The following is an 18,056-nucleotide window of genomic DNA, read 5'->3' as shown; positions in this document are numbered from 1 at the left end:
TCGCCAAAAAAGTAGCTGTGTGGGCTGCTCTGATGACGATTTTCTTCTTCGGCTGCATAATGATATTAAGTTGTAACTCATTGACTTTTTCTTATTCTCTCTTTATATTTTAATAACTGCTTTCAATTTAGGTTAGTTTTGTATCATTGAAACTCGCTGCATCAGAATAAATAAACAGAGCAGGGAGCTGTCAAATCTCCCTGCTCTCAGCTGCCAGAGGTAGCTGAGAGCTGGGGGCGTCCCTGCTCGAACGTGTGAGATCGATATTAGTATTGTTCTCACCCGTTTATAGCGTGCGCCGCATCTGAGTGGTTTTGGAGAGAGGGAGGGAGCTCCCTCTCATCCCACCGACACCCGGCGATAAGATGGCCGAGTGTCTGTATCTCCGATGGCAGCCGGGGGCCTAATAAAGGTAGTGAATGCCTGCTAGGTTATGCCAGAGGCATGTCATAGCAGATGCCAGTCCGTTTTAAACGGACAGGCAGTAATACACTGCAATACAAAAGTATTGCAGTGTATTATAATAGATATCGGATGATCACATATTAAAGTCCCCTAGTGGGACTAGTAAAAAAGTAAAAAAAAGTTTAATAAAGTTAATAAAAAGAAAATGTGAAAAACAACTTAAAGTTAATAAAAAGAAAATGTGAAAAACAACTTAAAAACTCACTTTTTCCCCTTACAAACTGCTTTACTATTAAAAAAACCCAAAATAAAGTAAAAAAGTTACGCATATTTGGTATCGCCGCATCCATAACGACCCCGACTATAAAGCTGTTACATTATTTAACCTGCACGGTGAACGCCGTAAAAAAATAAATAAAAAAACCTTGGAATAATTGCTGTTTTCTGACTTAAAACAAATGTGATAAAAAGTGATCAAAAAGTCGCATCTACTCCAAAATGGTCCCAATAAAAACTACAAGTCTTCCCGCAAAAAAAAGCCCTCATACAACTGCATCGGCGGAGCAATAAAAAAGTTATGGCTCTTCAAATATAGAGACGCAAAAACAAATAATTTTGAAAAAAAAGTGTTTTTACTGTGTAAAAGTAGTAAAACATAAAAAATCGACACAAATTCGCCGTTTACGCCAAGTAAAATGGCAGAAAATAGGCCGTGTGAACATACCCTTAAGCCACATTCAGACGTGGCGGAATTGCTGTGGAATTCCGCTGCGGACAGTCCGCAGTGGAATTCTCCAGCGACCATTTTTTACATTTGTTCCTACACATTTTTAGGCAAGTTAGTTAAAACGTTGCGGAAAACTCCGCTGCAGACCATAGGCTGCGATGCAGAATTTTCTTTCCGCAGCATGCACTGTCTGTTGCGGAGAAGCAGCGGAATTTCACTGTGGATTTCAGCCTTTGCAATGCAAAAACTGAAATCTGTGCCAAGTCCGCTGTCTTTTCTGCAACGTCTGAATTACCTGTTAAATATGCAAATGTTTTTCACTCCCCGCCTTCCAAACGCCATAACTTTTTTATTTTTTCATTAATTGAGCGATGTGAGGGCTTATTTTTGGCAGGACGAGCTGTAGTTTTTATTGGTACCATTTTTTGGTAGATGCAAATTTTTGATCACTTTTTATTACATTTTATTTAGAGCTTTGGTGGCCAAAAATTGTGATTTGGGCGTTTTAAATTCTTTATTTCTTACGGCGTTCATAATGCGCTATAAATGACAATTTTACTTTATTCTGCTGGTCGGTACGATTACGGCGATACCATATGTATATAGTTTTTTTATGTTTTGGAGCGTTTGCACAATAAAATCACTTCTTTATAAAATAATTTATTTTCTGTGTCACCATATTCTGAGAGCCGTAACTTTTTTATTTTTCAGTCAATAAAGTAGTGTAAGGGCTTGTTTTTTGCGGGACAGGTTGTAGTTTTTATTGGTACTATTTTAGGGTACATGTGACTTTTTGATCACTTTTTATTCTATATTTTGGGAGGGGTGGTGACCAAAAAATAGTGATTCTGGCATTGTTTTTAGTTTATTTTTTTGCGGCGTTCACTGTGCGGTAAAAATAACATTATAGTTTTATAGATTGGGTCGTTACGAACGCGGTGATACCAAATATGTGTACTGTTTTTTATTGTTTAAGAGACTTATTATAGGAAAAAAAAACTTTTATTTTTACACTTTTGTAAAACATTTTTATTAACTTTTTTTATTTTTTATTTAACTTTTTACACTTTCTTTTTTTACTTGCAGCTCTGATCGCTGCTAGAATACACTACCTAGGTAGTGTAATATATTCCAACTGTCAGTGTGACGTCACAGTCACTCTAACATTTAGTCTACGGGGACCAGCCTGAAGCTGATCCTCATAGGCTGACATACATGGCAGACCCGGGGGCCGCGGTCTGGCCATCACAATCATCAGCAGCCCCCACAATTGCATGGGGGCTGCTGATGTGCTACAAACCCCCTACATACGGAGATCGCAATCGAGCCCCGCATGTAACGGGTTAATTGCCAAAATCAGCGGCAATGAGCCGCTGATCGGCAACTAGTGGAGTGTCAGCTGTCAGGGACAGCTGACCTCCCGGTTCCCGATGCACACAGTCACCGGCAGTGTCACAGACACTGTCATCGACAGTGTGCATCGCGAACGGCAGTGACGTCCTGTCACTCTGACAGGAAGTCTTTTAGGAGGCTGATCCTGATAGGCTTCCGTACATGGCAGACATGGGGGCCATTACTTGGCCTCCGATTGCCATGCTAGCCATCTGCAAACCTCACAATTTCATCGTGAGGTCTGCCGATGAGCTAGAAACCCCTAAATGCGGTAAATGCAATCGATCACCGCAATCAAGGGGTTAATTGCCGGAATCAGCGAAAGTAAGCCGCTGATCGGCATACAGTGGAGTGTCAGCTGTCAGGGACAGCTGGCCTCCGGGTTCCCGGTGCACACTGTCGCCGACAGTGTGCACCGGGAACTACGCAGTAACTGTACGTCCCTGTGTGCTAAGACACTGGCCACAGGGACGTACAGTTGCGTCCTGGTGCGCCTACGGGTTAAAGGGGTTGTCTGGTATCAGCAAAGTAATGTATTTTTTTTGCATAATTAAAAGTTATACCATTTTTTATATAATTTCTGTATTCATTCCTTATGGTTTTCAAGATACAGTGAAGGAAATAAGTGTTTGATCCCTTGCTGATTTTGTAAGTTTGCCCACTGTCAAAGACATGAACAGTCTAGAATTTTTAGGCTAGGTTAATTTTACCAGTGAGAGATAGATTATATTTTAAAAAAAACTGAAAATCACATTGTCAAAATTATATATATTTATTTGCATTGTGCACAGAGAAATAAGTATTTGATCCCTTTGGCAAACAAGACTTAATACTTGGTGGCAAACCCTTGTTGGCAAGCACAGCAGTCAGACGTTTTTTGTAGTTGATTATGAGGTTTGCACACATGTTAGATGGAATTTTGGCCCACTCCTCTTTGCAGATCATCTGTAAATCATTACGATTTCGAGGCTGTTGCTTGGCAACTCGGATCTTCAGCTCCCTCCATAAGTTTTCGATGGGATTAAGGTCTGAAGACTGGCTAGGCCACTCCATGACCTTAATGTGCTTTTTTTTGAGCCACTCCTTTGTTGCCTTGGCTGTATGTTTCGGGTCATTGTCATGCTGGAAGGCACAGCCACGAGCCATTTTTAATGTCCTGATGGAGGGAAGGAGGTTGTCACCCAGGATTTGACGGTACATGGCTCCATCCATTCTCCCATTGATGCGGTGAAGTAGTCCTGTGCCCTTAGCAGAGAAACACCCCCAAAACATAATGTTTCCACCTCCATGCTTGACAGTGGGGACGGTGTTCTTTGGGTCATAGGCAGCATTTCTCTTCCTCCAAACACGGCGAGTTGAGTTAATGCCAAAGAGCTCAATTTCAGTCTCATCTGACCACAGCACCTTCTCCCAATCACTCTCAGAATCATCCAGATGTTCATTTGCAAACTTCAGACGGGCCTGTACATGTGCCTTCTTCAGCAGGGGGACCTTGCGGGCACTGCAGGATTTTAATCCATTACGGCGCAATGTGTTACCAATGGTTTTCTTGGTAACTGTGGTCCCAGCTGCCTTGAGATCATTAACAAGTTCCCCCCGTGTAGTTTTCGGCTGAGCTCTCACCTTCCTCAGGATAAAGGATACCCCACGAGGTGAGATTTTGCATGGAGCCCCAGATCGATGTCGATTGACAGTCATTTTGTATGTCTTCCATTTTCTTACTATTGCACCAACAGTTGTCTCCTTCTCACCCAGCGTCTTACTTATGGTTTTGTAGCCCATTCCAGCCTTGTGCAGGTCTATGATCTTGTCCCTGACATCCTTAGAAAGCTCTTTGGTCTTGCCCATGTTGTAGAGGTTAGAGTCAGACTGATTAATTGAGTCTGTGGACAGGAGTCTTTTATACAGGTGACCATTTAAGACAGCTGTCTTTAATGCAGGCACCAAGTTGATTTGGAGCGTGTAACTGGTCTGGAGGAGGCTGAACTCTTAATGGTTGGTAGGGGATCAAATACTTATTTCTCTGTGCACAATGCAAATAAATATATATAATTTTGACTATGTGACTTTCTGTTTTGTTTTTTTTTTATATAATCTATCTCTCACTGGTAAAATTAACCTAGCCTAAAAATTATAGACTGTTCATGTCTTTGACAGTGGGCAAAGTTACAAAATCAGCAAGGGATCAAATACTTATTTCCTTCACTGTATGTGCTTGTTGTTACTCAGTAGGAACATTCATTGTTTATGTCCAGCTTATAAAATTCTGTCCATAGTCATGTGATAGACACACAGGTGCACAGCTCGTTACAGTATGTGTATCGGAGTTGTGTCTTCTAACGATCCCAGCACCTGTGTGTCCATCACATGACCATGGACAGAGTTGTATCCACTGGAAGCAAACAATGAATGTTCCTACTGAATAACAGCAAACAGAGATCTTGAAAACCGTGAGGAAATACAGAAAGTATAATGGAAAATTGTATAAAATAGGAGATGGGTTGGATCCAGCGCTTGGGTAGAGGTAAAATGGAAGAGATTTCCAAGTTTAATGAAATAATGTTAAAAGGTCCATTGTAGTATGGTCCTGGTGTGTGGGTAATAAGAGGATGATCCTGCAGAAGCCTACGCGTTTCGGACGGTGTCCACGTCCTTAGTCTTGGCTGTAGTGTAATTTAAAACTGGCGCCCTAGTCTATTTATACTATGTCCGGTATAGAACAGCTGGGTCCTGATTGCGTTCCACTGCTAGACACATCATCTGGAACGCAAACCGGAAGTGGGAATACGTTCGTTCGTAACATGGTAAGTAATGCTCTTATATAGTTTTAAGTATGTGACCAATAGAGTATTATAATGGTATTGAAGATCGATATCTTGATTATGCCATATTACAATGGAGGTGAGAGTTTTGGAATGTAGAACATAATTGATGGTCATGTGTGCGTTTCAGGGTTCATGGTCATGTGGAACGCAAGATGCTGGACGAATCACGGGAAGCCATCTGATCGGGCAAAAAGATTATCCTATTCCGGCTAACATGATGGATAAGAAAATGATTAATTGATATTGCAGTAACTATTATGTTTGTATTTAATGATGCTTTTTATACGACATTGTTCATGGGGTGGCCGGAACTTTAGGTATTAATTTACCTTATAAAGGATGGTATATTGTAGTATAGGTGACGTGGGGGAAAGCCAGTTAGACATGTAAGGCTTGTTAATGGTTCAGATTGTCGCTGACTCGTATCATAGGATCATGGGTGCATGTATAAGGAAAAGGAAAGTGAAGTGAAGGCTAAAATCGGAAATATGGGGAAGTAGTGTATGTCAATGAACATATGTTGTACAAGCACTACGGAGAGTGAAATTAAAATCAAAATTGCGGGTGAATGGAGACTCTTTTAGTTTGAGACATTGTCACATATATTTTATGAAAACGTTGTGATGCAGATTATTAGTATTGTATGGTTTGGGATGAAAATGCGCTATCTTGGATTCCTTAATATTGGAACATGAGTTCCTTTTTTAAATTGAGGCCATCCGGAAATCTTGTCTTTAATCTATATATCCAGAAGGCTTCTCTGAGGTGTGTTTTGTTAATTATATCTCCTCCTCTTTTAGGCAAATGAATTTTTTCAATGGCATAGCAACAGAAACTTTTGGTTGTCCTATTATGTTTGTGTATGAAATGTTTTGATGCATTTGAGACGTTGACAATATTCGGATTCCTGATATAACTGAGATGTTCCAGTATTCTAGTTTTGAGTTTTCTGTTAGTGCAGCCCACGTATTTTAATTTGCACTCTGTACACTCAATTATGTAGATAACAGATTCTGTGTTACAGTTGATGTAGTTTTGAATGATGTATGTGTCTGTGTGAGTGGAATTACAGAAGTTTTTGGTGGGGTGTGCATAAGTACAAACTTTGCAGGGGTGTTGGCCACACTTGAAAAAACCTTTTGTTTCTAACCATGTTGTTTTTGTTTTATCTTTAGAACTGAAATAGGATGGAGAAAGGACGCTGCCTAAGGATGGGGCTTTGCGAGCTACCACCCTAATTCCTCCTGCCAGAATGGTACGCAGACTGTCATCCTCCATAAGAATGGGTAAGTATTGGTTCACTAAGTTTTTAATTTGGGAGAATTGGTTACTCTGTTGGAGGATTAATGTAGGCTGACTTTTGGTGGTTTGCTTAGTGGTAGCTTTATTGTGATATTGGAGAAGCTGTGTTCTGGGTTTTTTTGACATGATGTCACTCGCTCGTTTGAGAGACCATTGGGGATATCCTCTTTTTAGGAGTCTGGATTTGATTTGTTCTTCTTCTAGTTTGAACTGATCATGTGAACTGCAATTTCGTTTCGCGCGGTGCATCTCTCCCACTGGTATGGCCCGAATGGTTTGCTTAGCATGGTTACTCTTGGCATGGAGTATATTGTTGGATGCTGTGGGTTTGTGGTATGTTTTGGTGGATATAGTCTGGCCTGGTGTCCCGCTTAGTTTCAGGTCCAGGAAAACAATTTCCGTAGTGTCATAATTGTATGTGAATTTAAGATTACATTGATTGTGATTTAGACTTTCAACAAAGTCCGGGATGATATTAGTGTCCCCTTTCCATATAAGTAAAATGTCATCAATGTATCTACCGTACCATTCGATGTAAATGCCATATTGATTATTACTAGAGAAAATGTGGGACTCTTCCCACCACGACATGACCAGGTTCGCCACTGAGGGGGAAAATTTGGCCCCCATAGATACCCCTCTTAATTGTAAATAATATTTATCATCGAATTGGAAGTAATTGTTTGTCATTAGGAATACTAATTGTATTGTATATTGTATATTGTATATTGTATTGTATTGTATAGTTTATAATTAGACAAACAATATCATTAATTTTCTGAAACCAGACAACAACTTTAACGGCTGCCATTTTGTCACAGAATTATCACAACTGAAGCCTGTGGAATGAATGTCATGACTGGCCTAAGTAAAGTCATGTGTTATTAAACCTTTTAACTTTTATTCCCCCCTTTTCCTGGCCCCCAATAACGAAACTTGACAACCAAGCTTGGATATGAAATGGCCACAGCAGCCGTTTATTTATTTACATTATTAAATGCAATTTAATCCGAAACATTCGGATAACTCCTTTAGGAATTCGACCGGAGAATTCCTCCTCTAATTCACATGACCCAACATGGGTCAGAATCAGAAATAATAATCAACATTTTAATACTTTAACAGAGCAGGGGAAGTCCTTGAAGCCATTTTAAACCGGATTTACTTTAAGTTAGCCATCTGCAAACCACCACCAACTCTTTACCTCCGGCCGTAAACCAGCTCGGAGGCGCCGCTCACCTCTGCAGATGGCTCCAACCACCAGAAGACCACTTCAAAGGGATAACACCCTATGAAGTCTTCAAATTATATACCTTTTTGGGGGACGCATACCCCCGATGCGACCCCCCCACCTTTTTGTACTGACCAACCTCAAGGACTCCACCCGCCAGCTGCCATGACATCCGAACCTGCTCCAAAGAAAATGAGAAACACAAGTTACATAATCATGCATCATAAAATAGAATAAACAAAACACACAGCAACCCTAATCCCAAAGTTACCCCCTATCTTAGGGCGGGAGGGTGGGAGCTCAGTTCTGTACCTGTTCTTCCTCCCGCTGCTTCCGGCTCAATGCCGAAAACAGCGGGAGGAACAGACACCCCCCCAAGTCTCCTCCCCTCTCCGTCTCCTCCTTTCCCTCCACTCACAACTCCTTTCCTATTGGCCCTTCTTCCTCCTATGGCAGTCATGGAGGCTTTTCCTTAAGCCCTCCGCGCTGCCGTCCAGCCTCGTCTTGACTGGCCTAAGTAGAGTCATGTGTTATTAAACCTTTTAACTTTTATTCCCCCCTTTTCCTGGCCCCCAATAACGACACTTGACAACCGAGCTTGGATATGAAATGGCCACAGCAGCCGTTTATTTATTTACATTATTAAATGCAATTTAATCCGAAACATTCGGATAACTCCTTTAGGAATTCGACCGGAGAATTCCTCCTCTAATTCACATGACCCAACATGGGTCAGAATCAGAAATAATAATCAACATTTTAATACTTTAACAGAGCAGGGGAAGTCCTTGAAGCCATTTTAAACCGGATTTCCTTTAAGTTAGCCATCTGCAAACCACCACCAACTCTTTACCTCCAGCCGTAAACCAGCTCGGAGGCACCGCTCACCTCTGCAGATGGCTCCAACCACCTTCAAAGGGATAACACCCTATGAAGTCTTCAAATGATATACCTTTTTGGGGGATGCATACCCCCGATGCGACCCCCCCACCATTTTGTACTGACCAACCTCAAGGACTACCCCCGCCACAGCGAAACAGGCCTTGACTACCTTAAGCCTGTGAGTTCCTCCATACCACAACCGCCCTCTCAATTCCTTCTGCTAAGGCCAAGCTCCACAGATCAATTCCAACCTCGGTCAAATGTACCCCATCACGACGCCAATAATTTCCAACCCCAGACTCCAGATCCTTGTGTCGAACACAAATGCCCCCATTCTTGGCAATGAATCATGACACCGCCCGGTTCACATTAATGCGGGCCTTATTGACCCTCTCCACCGACCTTGTCAAGCCCCAAAACTTCCTCGGAACTATGTCCGACCAAACAATCACCAAGGACGGATAAGACGCCCACAGACACAACAAATCGTGCTTTATATTCCGCACTTGCTCACGAAATGGGCGTACCCCTGGATCGTTCCCCCCAACATGCAACACCAAAACCTCCGGGACTCTATCCAGACGAGCATATTTGTAATGACGGTGGTAGGGAAACGGACAAGTGAGCCCTAATCTACCCGCCACTCTGTCCCTGCCTACTTGCAACGACCCGCCCTAGGCGACGGGGTACAACTGGGCGGCGGTCCCTACACTCAGTAAGTGCACGAGACAACAGACAAGGGTACACAAAGCAAGGGGAATGGGGAAGTTGCCCACGGCAACCGTGAGCAACAAGAGTGGTGAACGAGCCGAGTCAAACCAGGAGTGCACGAGGTACCAAACGCAGAGCAGGAGAGTAGTCAGAAAGCCAGGGTCAGTATGGAGCAGGATCAAATAGTCAGTAGCTGTAGCTGGGCCAGGAAACCACACGAGAAGAATCACAAGCAAAGGAGGAACAGGAAAGGCAGGTATAAATAGACAGAGGGCGGGAGCTAGCTCCGTCTGGCCAGGCTGCGATAGGCTCTCCCACTCCTAAGCCTGCCATCCTGAGTGGTGGAAGATGGAGTCAGTCTCAGAGACATAGACTCAGGTGCAGACTGATTATCTATGGGCGTATACAGAGAAGTTGTGCCTGGCAGATCCTTTACAGTACCCCCCATTTTATGAGGTGCCACCGGACCCTTTCTAAGTGAACCTGGTTTATTGGGGAAACGAAGGTGGAACTTCCTGACCAATACCCCAGCGTGAACATCCTGGGCGGGTACCCACGTCCTCTCCTCAGGCCCGTATCCTCTCCAATGGACCAGGTACTGGAGGGAGCCTTGGACCATCTTGCTGTCCACAATCTTGGCCACCTCGAATTCCACCCCCTCAGGGGTGAGAACGGGAACAGGAGGTTTCCTCGAGGGAGCCAAGGACGGGGAGCAGCGTTTAAGGAGGGAGGCATTAAACACGTCGTGTATTCGAAAAGATGGGGGCAACTCCAGTCGGAAGGAGACAGGATTGAGGACTTCAATGACCTTATACGGCCCAATAAACCGGGGAGCAAACTTCTTGAATGGGACCTTAAGGAGCAAGTTCCTAGACGATAACCACACCAGATCCCCGACCATAAACAAGGGGTTAGCAGAACGTCTTCTATCAGCCTGAGTTCTTTGTACGCTCTGGGATGCCTCTAGGTTCTTCTGAACCTGGGCCCAGACTGTGCACAGTTCCCGATGAACGACCTCTACCTTGGGATTGTTGGAACTACCAGGTGAAACGGAGGAGAACCGTGGATTAAACCCAAAATTACAGAAAAAGGGGGAGACCCCTGACGAGTTACTGACCCGGTTATTAAGGGAAAATTCGGCGAGGGGAATGAATGAGACCCAATCATATTGACAGTTCGAGATAAAACACCTTAAATATTGTTCTAGAGATTGATTAGTCCTCTCAGTTTGGCCATTAGTTTCAGGATGGAAGGCAGAGGAGAAGGACAGATCAATCTCCAACTTTTTACAGAAGGCTCTCCAAAACAATGAAACAAATTGTACCCCTCTGTCCGAAACAATATTGACAGGGACCCCATGGAGACGCAGGATGTGCTTGACAAACAAGGTAGCTAACGTCTTGGCATTGGGTAGTTTCTTGAGGGGTACAAAGTGGCACATCTTACTGAAGCGGTCTACTACAACCCACACCACCGACTTGTCTTGAGATGGAGGCAAATCAGTGATAAAATCCATGGAGATATGGGTCCAAGGTCTCTGGGGAATGGGAAAAGAACGTAGTAAGCCCACTGTTTGGGACCTGGGAGTCTTGGACCTAGCACAAACCTCACAAGCGGCGACGTAGGCCTTAACGTCTTTAGGCAACCCAGGGCACCAATAGTTTCTGGCAATGAGGTGTTTGGTACCCAGGACGCCTGGATGACCAGATAGTGCGGAGTCATGATTTTCCCTAAGTAGCCTTAGCCGGAATTGCAGGGGAACAAACAGCTTGTCCTCAGGAAGGTTCCCGGGAGCTGAACCTCGATCAGCCGCAATTTCAGAGACTAAATCAGAATCAATAGAAGAAATGATTATACCAGGAGGCAAAATACAAGCAGGATCTTCCTCCGACGGAGGGCTGGCCATGAAGCTACGCGACAGTGTATCGGCCTTAATATTTTTAGACCCAGCCCTATAGGTAACCAAAAAGTTGAATCTGGTAAAAAATAGCACCCATCGAGCTTGTCTCGGGTTTAGCCTCCGGGCAGATTCTAGGAAAACCAGATTTTTGTGGTCGGTAAGGACCGTTACCTGGTGCCTAGCCCCCTCCAGGAAGTGGTGCCAAATGCCCATTTAATGGCTAAGAGTTCGCGGTTGCCAATATCATAGTTACTCTCAGTGGGCGAAAACTTCCTGGAGAAGTAGGCACAGGGACGGAGATGGGTGAGGGACCTGGTACCCTGGGACAAGACAGCCCCCACTCCCACCTCGGATGCGTCAACTTCCACGATAAATGGCTCCATTTGGTTGGGCTGAACCAGCACCGGGGCCGAGATAAAGCACTTCTTAAGGACCTCAAAAGCCTGGACAGCCTCAGGAGGCCTGTGGAGGAGATCAGCACCTTTGTGAGTGAGGTCCGTAAGAGGCTTAGCGATGACCGAGAAGTTAGCAATACATCTCCTGTAATAATTAGCGAACCCCAAGAAACACTGTAACGCCTTCAGGGAGGCAGGTTGGACCCATTCTGCCACAGCCTGGACCTTGGCGGGGTCCATGCGGAATTCATGAGGAGTGAGGATTTTACCCAAAAATGGTATCTCCTGTACCCCAAACACACATTTTTCGGTTTTCGCAAACAGTTTGTTTTCCCGAAGGACCTGGAGCACCTTCCTGACATGCTCAATGTGGGAGGACAAGTCCTTGGAAAACACCAGTATGTCATCAAGGTACACTACAAGAAATACCCCCAGGTAGTCTCTTAAAATCTCATTTATGAAATTCTGGAAGACCGCAGGAGCATTATACAACCCAAAGGGCATGACGAGGTATTCGAAATGACCTTCGGGCGAGTTAAACGCAGTCTTCCACTCATCCCCCTCTTTGATGCGGATAAGGTTATACGCCCCCCGTAGATCAAACTTAGAGAACCATTGGGCCCCCTGAACCTGATTGAAGAGATCAGGAATCAAAGGAAGGGGATACTGGTTCCTTACAGTGACCTTATTCAGGTTCCGGTAGTCAATGCATGGCCTAAGACCACCATCCTTCTTCCCTACGAAGAAGAAGCCAGCACCTACCGGAGAAGTAGAGAGACGAATGTAACCCTTGGCCAGGCATTCCTGGATATACTCTCTCATGGCTTCACGTTCGGGACAAGAGAGATTAAATATCCTACCCTTAGGGAGCTTAGCTCCTGGTACCAAATCGATAGCGCAATCGTATTCTCTATGAGGAGGTAACACTTCGGAGGCCTCCGTAGAGAAAACATCAGCGAAGTCCTGAACAAACTCAGGTAGCGTGTTCACCTCCTCAGGGGGAGAAATAGAATTAACAGAAAAACATGACGTCAAGCATTCATTACCCCATTTAGTAAGCTCCCCAGTATTCCAGTCAAACGTGGGATTATGCAACTGCAACCAGGGAAGGCCTAAAACCAAATCGGACGATAATCCCTGCATCAACAGTACAGAGCACTGCTCCAAATGCATGGAGCCAACAAGGAGTTCAAAAAAAGGGGTATGCTGTGTAAAATAACCATTAGCAAGAGGAGTGGAGTCGATACCCACTACCAGGACAGGTTTAGGCAAATCAATCAAAGGCATAGCTAGAGACATAGCAAATTCCACAGACATGATATTAGCAGAAGACCCTGAATCCACGAAGGCACTGCCGGTAGCAGACCTACCACCAAAAGAGACCTGAAAGGGAAGCAAGATTTTATTACGTTTCATATTTACGGGAAATACCTGTGCGCCCAAGTGACCTCTCCGATGATCACTTAGGCGCGGAAGTTTTCCGGCTGCTTATTCTTACGCCTAGGACAGGTGTTCACTTGATGCTTGTCATCCCCACAATAGAAGCAGAGACCATTCTTCCTGCTGAACTCTCTACGTTGTCGGGGGGACACGGAGGCCCCGAGTTGCATAGGTACCTCCGAGTCTTCCGTGGAAGAGCGAAGCAACGGCACCTCGGGAGGCATCATGGGGGAGTCAGAGGGGAAAACACAAAAACGTTCAAGTTGTCGTTCCCTGAGACGTCGGTCAAGTCGTACCGCTAAAGCCATAACCTGGTCTAGAGAGTCAGAAGAGGGATAGCTAACTAGCAGGTCTTTCAGGGCGTTCGACAGACCCAACCTAAACTGGCACCTTAAGGCAGGGTCATTCCACCGAGAAGCTACGCACCACTTCCTAAAGTCAGAACAATACTCCTCAACATGTCTCTTACCCTGACGTAAGGTCACCAGCTGACTCTCGGCAAAGGCAGTCCTGTCAGTCTCGTCATAAATGAGTCCGAGAGCAGAAAAGAAACGATCAACGGAGGAAAGTTCAGGGGCGTCAGGAGCCAAGGAGAAGGCCCACTCTTGGGGCCCTTCCTGGAGCCGGGACATAATTATACCCACCCGCTGGCTCTCAGAACCTGAGGAGTGAGGCTTTAAGCGAAAGTAGAGCCTACAACTTTCCCGAAAGGAGAGAAAAGTCCTCCGGTCCCCTGAGAACCGGTCAGGCAGCTTGAGGTGGGGTTCAAGCGGTGAAGTGAGGGGCACTACCATGGTAGCGTCAGGCTGGTTGATCCTCTGAGCCAGGGCCTGGACCTGTAGGGAGAGACCCTGCATTTGCTGGGCCAGGGTCTCAAGGGGGTCCATAGTAGTGTCAGGGACCAGGGTAGACTAGGTATATGGCTTGTGATTATCTAATGATGGGGGTAGGGAAACGGAAAAGTGAGCCCTAATCTACCCGCCACTCTGTCCCTGCCTACTTGCAACGACCCGCCCTAGCGACGGGGTACAACTGGGCGGCGGTCCCTACACTCAGTAAGTGCACGAGACAACAGACAAGGGTACACAAAGCAAGGGGAATGGGGCAGTTGCCCACGGCAACCGTGAGCAACAAGAGTGGTGAACGAGCTGAGTCAAACCAGGAGTGCACGAGGTACCAAACGCAGAGCAGGAGAGTAGTCAGAAAGCCAGGGTCAGTATGGAGCAGGATCAAATAGTCAGTAGCTGTAGCTGGGCCAGGAAACCACACGAGAAGAATCACAAGCAAAGGAGGAACAGGAAAGGCAGGTATAAATAGACAGAGGGCGGGAGCTAGCTCCGTCTGGCCAGGCTGCGATAGGCTCTTCCACTCCTAAGCCTGCCATCCTGAGTGGTGGAAGATGGAGTCAGTCTCAGAGACATAGACTCAGGTGCAGACTGATTATCTATGGGCGTATACAGAGAAGTTGTGCCTGGCAGATCCTTTACAATATGTTTGAAACTCGGCCAGTACCCGGCTCCATAGCATACCTCGAAATCCCAACCAATGTAAAACCGCATCTCGCCGCGGAATGCGAAGCTGGCGGCCATGCGGGCGCACGTCCGCCCGCAGTGCCCCCCAGTGCACAAAAGAATGTCCTAACAGCCAGACTAAACATGGGCGATGATCTGAAATGAAAGGACAACAAACTCAAAGAAAGGCCATCAGAAACAGCGTACAACTCATAACAAATGAGGGTGAACGCAAGTCCTAAACCTATTGGACTCCCAGCAGCCAATGCGACGCACACCCTCGTCATCCAACCCCCAACGCCCAGCTTCTGTAGCTGCGCCAATCCTGAACGAGTGAGACGAGTAACACCCGTCCCCCACACCAACCACAGCCAAGCACTTTCTGAATACTGCATCAAATTGATACCTAGACGGGGGGCGGAGTTACCGCGCATCGTGATGGACGCTTAACTCAGGAGCTCCTCACTTCACCTCCAGAAACAACAGCTTCTAAGCAGATTATAGCGACAAGATGGTGAGAACCTCTAAGGATAAATACAAGGACTCTCCTGGTCTGACAAAACAGGGGAAACAACAGCCAGAAATGGACAAATTTTTGAGGAAAAAACTCACGTCCCCGACTAAAATGGCGCTGGAACGCCAAGCAGACGAGGCCGGAGATGATGATTCCGATGGAGAAAGTTCGACAGCATATTCGGACACGGCAAGGAGCAGGGATACATTATCGAGATCATATTTTAAGAAAGTTCTGACACAGGCGGTCTCACCGATAATGCAGGAATTGGCAGATATAAAAAACGACATCAGACAAATTGGGAACAGAGTGGATGCGCTGGAAGAAGCCCAGTCCTCCATTTTGGAACACAGTGCCGCGGTTAACACCACGCTTGCATCACATCAGCTTCACATCAATAATACTCACCTGATGATAGAAGATCAAGAAAATCGCAGCAGAAGACGGAACATAAGAATAAGAGGCCTCTCCGAACTGACATCAGGAGAAGTGCTAGGAAACAAGGGGAGAAATCCTCCAGCTCACCTGACACAAAGATTGAGTGTCGCTGTCAGCGCCTGGATCTTTTTCGTGTCGGCACACGATGCAGGAACAGAAATAGCAGAGGAAATATGGTCCAGCGCTTAGGTAGAAGTAAAATAGAAAAAATATTTTTCCAAGTTTAATTAAATTGCGTTAAAAAGTCCATTGTAGTATGGTCTCGGTGTGTGAATAGTAGGAAAGAAATGATCCTGTTAGCCTACGCGTTTCGGACGAGGCAACGTCCTTAGACTACAGCCAAGTCTAAGGACGTTGCCTCGTCCGAAACGCGTAGGCTAACAGGATCATTTCTTTCCTACTATTCACACACCGAGACCATACTACAATGGACTTTTTAACGCAATTTAATTAAACTTGGAAAAATATTTTTTCTATTTTACTTCTACCTAAGCGCTGGACCATATTTCCTCTGCTATTTCTGTATCAGGAGAAGTGCTGCAACAGCTGACGAACCAAATTTTTGTGGAATTAGTGGGGCAGGAGAGAGCTGCTACAATGCTGATAGAGCGGGTACATAGAGCTCTTAGACCAAAACCCGCACTGCATGAACCGCCGAGAGATATAATTTGTGGACTGCTGAGCTTCGTTGATACTGCATGCTTGTTGAAAGCGGCGAGAGAAAAAGGAGATTTTCAGTTCAAAGAGTCCAAACTATTATTTTTTCAGGATCTCGCTCCTAGCACCCTTGCAAAAAGGAGAATTCTGAAACCTGTCACAGATAAATTGAGATCTAAGAAATTACCTGTGAGATGGCTATATCCGTTCGGATTAGCAACCATAAAAGATGGTCGGCAAATTACTATTCGAGCTCCAGAGAATTTACCGAAGTTTTGGGAGAAGACAGAAATTCAACCAATTGAAATCCCGTCCTGGCTACCGGTACAGCTAGATACAAATTTTCCGGTATTACCGTCACAAGAGGAGTGGCAGAGAGCTTCTAGAATGAAGTCTCCAAGAAATAAGAAACAACAAGCGACCGACTTCAGGCCTCGAGACACTTGACCTGGATAGAAGGACGTTATGTTATAGTATATTATTTTCTCATCTCTACAGATAGCGGTGAACTTAGAAGAGTGATGTAAAACAAATGTTTTAATTATATCTCACCCATCCACGTAATTTTATTTTATTATATTTTATTTCAAGTTTACGCTATTTTATTTTATTGTATGCTGAAAAGTTAATTTTTCACAGTATATATATGTAGATGAGAAAATGTAAAATGGCCGCTTTCTGTAATTTCTGTATAAAATAAGCCTGTATTCAGTCTAGCATAAACAGAGGAGAAGCTATTCATTACTGCAAAAATTGTTCAGTTCGCTGCTAAAGTTTCTGGAGGGGGAATTTATATCTGGTGGCGCTATGCTTACACCCCCCTCTTTTCTTTCCTTACTTTATTATTGTTCTAGTAAGAGAAAACAAAAGGCGATCATGGGGATTGACTATCTCTTTATGGTTATCAGACTATGGTTAATTCTATGTCTTGACATATCGATAAGCTCAGTTATATACAGCGGGCAGGATATAGAAGATGTGCTTAAAAATGCATTTGTACATAATTTGTTACGTTTATACTGTGATCGTACTTGGATAATACTGCGTCTGTCTCACAATAAGGTGGATAGATGGCTTCGTGCAAAATAATATCATTTAATGTTAAAGGATTGAATATTCCGCAAAAAAGAAGCCAGATATTTAACTTAATGAGACGGGAAGAGGCCGATTTGGTCTTCTTGCAGGAAACACACTTTAAAACAAATAAGATCCCATCACTTCATACTAAAACATATGATAAATGGTATCATTGTACTCACCATGCGGCTTCTAGAGGCGTCTCAATTGCCATACGAAATACTATACCATTTACCCTTGAAACCTCACAAGTAGACCCATTAGGTAGATATATCTTTCTTAAAGGTACTATCTCAGGTAGGAAAGTCACGCTAGTAAACCTCTATGCACCGAATGTGAGACAGGCGCAGTGGTTGCTGAATGTAATGCGATTATTGCAACCTTTTTTTGAGGGCCTCGTAATATTAAGGGGAGACTTTAACCTAACTTTAGATCCGATTATGGATTCCTCTTCAAAAATATCACCTATTGCCCACAAAAACCTCAGACGTCTTAAAGCTATGTTAACCAAATTTCAGTTAATAGATGTATGGAGACTTCAACACCCATCTATGAGAGATTACACCTTCTACTCTAATCCACACGATTCATACCATTGCTTAGATTACCTATTTTTACCTAAACAGTATTTGCCCCAAATATGTTCTTC

The 18,056-nt window shown here is 44.5% G+C and overlaps 1 long non-coding RNA gene across 1 annotated transcript in view; it reads left to right on the top strand.

Annotated features, from left to right (window-relative positions):
* Positions 1–18,056, top strand: part of LOC142742373 (uncharacterized) — a 61,572-nt gene that overhangs the window by 24,340 nt on the left and 19,176 nt on the right. The window contains exons 2-3 of the long non-coding RNA XR_012881364.1: positions 5,477–5,597; positions 6,525–6,635. This is a non-coding gene — a long non-coding RNA (uncharacterized LOC142742373). The remainder of the gene's footprint in view (positions 1–5,476; positions 5,598–6,524; positions 6,636–18,056) is intronic.

Source organism: Rhinoderma darwinii, chromosome 2 (genome assembly GCF_050947455.1).
Source record: "Rhinoderma darwinii isolate aRhiDar2 chromosome 2, aRhiDar2.hap1, whole genome shotgun sequence".
Lineage (NCBI taxonomy): Eukaryota > Metazoa > Chordata > Amphibia > Anura > Rhinodermatidae > Rhinoderma > Rhinoderma darwinii.
This window is presented reverse-complemented; position numbering and strand designations above follow the sequence as displayed.